This window comes from Capsicum annuum, unplaced genomic scaffold (assembly GCF_002878395.1).
Source record: "Capsicum annuum cultivar UCD-10X-F1 unplaced genomic scaffold, UCD10Xv1.1 ctg82646, whole genome shotgun sequence".
NCBI classification, from domain to species: Eukaryota; Viridiplantae; Streptophyta; class Magnoliopsida; order Solanales; family Solanaceae; genus Capsicum; species Capsicum annuum.
In genome coordinates, this window is record NW_025893458.1 from 46,944 (window position 1) to 49,460 (window position 2,517).

Here is a 2,517-nt window from a genome sequence, read left to right on the forward strand (position 1 = left end):
GGCCCACTACCAAAATCATAGTTTATAGCACATCGATTTGACCCCAAAATGCTCTGTTCGGGCCGTTTCGCCTGTTTGTGCACTCAAATTTCCATGAAGAATTGAACGAACCATCAATGGGACGATCCTCAACCTCCCTGGCATTCCCCAATAGATTTTTGGCCCACAGCACACTCGGACCTTGATCCCACCCCTGAAACCGTGGGCTATAGCACATCGATTTTGCCCAAAAATGCCCCGTGCGGGCCTTTTCACCCGTTTGTCAACCCAAATGGCCACGAAAATTTAAATGGACCATCCTGGGATGCTCCGCAACCTCCCTAGCACACTTTGATTAATTTTTTCCCCACAGAAAACCCAAACCCGGGGTCCACCCTTGAAATCGTGGGCTATAGCACATTGATTTGGCTTGAAAATGCCTTATTCCCGTCGTTTCTCCAGTTTGTCCACCAGAATGGCCACAAAAAATTATATAGACCACATTACAAATATCCAAACCTCCTTGGCATGCCTCGGTAGATTTTTGGCCCACAGCACGCTCGTACCCCGCTCCCACCCTTAAAACTGTTGGCTATAGCACATCGATTTTGTTCGAAAATGCCCCATTTGCATTTTTTCGCCCGTTTGTCCACGCAAATAGCCACAAAAATTAAACAGATCAGACTGGGATAATCTCCAAACACTCTAGCATGCCACGATCGATTTTTGGCCCACAGCATGCCCAAAACTCAGGTCCACCATCGAAATCGTGGGCTATAGCACGCCGATTTGGCCTAAAAATGCCCCGTTCGCACTATTTTACCCGTTTATCCACCCAAATAGCCACAAAAATTTAAATGGAACACACTTGGATGATCCCCAACTACCCTGGCACGTTTCGGTTGATTTTGGGCCCATATAATGCCCGGACCCCAAGCCCATCCCCAAAACCGTGGTCTATATAGCACACCGATTTGGCCCAAAAACACCCCATTCGCGTTGTTTCGCCCGTTTGTCAGCCCAAATGGCAACGAAAATTTAAACGGACCATACTAGGTCAATCCCTAACCTTCTAGGCATGCCCCGATCAATTTTCGGCCAGTAGCATGCCCGGACCCTGGGCCAACCCCCAAAATAGTGGGCTATAGCATACCAATTTGGCCTAAAACTGGCTCGTTTATGCCATTTCGCTCGTTTGAACACCCAAATGGCAATGAAAATTTAAAAGAACCATACTAGGATGATCCTCAACCTCCCTGGCATACCCCAGTTGATTTTCAGCTCACAGCACTCCCGGACCCTAGGCTCACCCTCAAAATCGTGGGCTATAGCACACCGATTTAGCCTGAAAATGCCCCGTCCACACTGTTTCTCCTGTTTGTCCACCTAAATGGCCATGAAAAATTAAACGAACCATACTAGGACGATCCCCAACCTCCCTATCACACCCCGATTGATTTTTGACCCACAGCATGCTCGAAATCTGGGACCGCCCTCCGAACTTTGAGCTATAGCACACTGACTTAGCCCAAAAATGCCCCACTTGGCTATTTTGCCCGGTTGTCCAACCAAATGTCCGCAAAATATTAAATAGACCATACTGGGATGATCCCCAACCTCTTTGGCATACCTCAGTCAATTTTCGCTCACACCACGCCCGGACCCCGAGCCCACCCTCAAAATTCATGGGCTATAGCATACCGATTTGGCCCAAAAATGTCCCATTTGTGCCGTTTTGCCTGTTTGTCCATCCAAATGGACACGAAAATTTAAACGGACCATACTAGGATGATCCTCAACCTCCTTGGCATGCCCTAAAAGATTTTTGGCCCACAGCATGCCCGAACCCTAGGCTCACCTCCGAAACCGTGGGCTAGCACACCGATTTGGCCCAAAAATGCCCTATTCGCGTTGTTTCACCCGTTTATAAACCCAAATGGCCACAAAATATTAACTTGACCACATTTGGATGATACCCAACCTCTCTTTCTTGCCATAATTTATTTTGGCCCACAGCACACCCAGACCTCAGCCCACCCCTAAAACCATGGGTTATAGCATACCGATTCATCCTAAAAATGCCTCGTTCGTGCCATTTAGTTCATTTGTCTGCCAAAATGGCTACAAAAAATTGAAATTACTATACTAGGATGATTCCCAACCTCCTTTACATGCCCCGATAAATTTTCAGCCCACAACACGCCCAAACCCCGAGCCCAACCTCGAAACCATCAGCAATAGCACATCGATTTTCCTCGAAAATGCCCCGTTAGCGCCGTTTTGCCCGTTTGTCCACCCAAATGGCTATGAAAATTTAAACGGACCATACTAGGACAATCCGAACCTCCCTAGCACACTCTGATTGATTTTTGGACCACAGAACGCCCGAACCCCAAGCCCACCCCTGAAATCGTGGGCTATAGTACACCAATTTGGCCCGAAAATATCCTGTTTGTGCCGTTTTGCTTGTTTATCAACCCAAATAGCTACAAAAATTTAAATGAACCACACTAAGATGATCCCTATCTCCCTGGAATT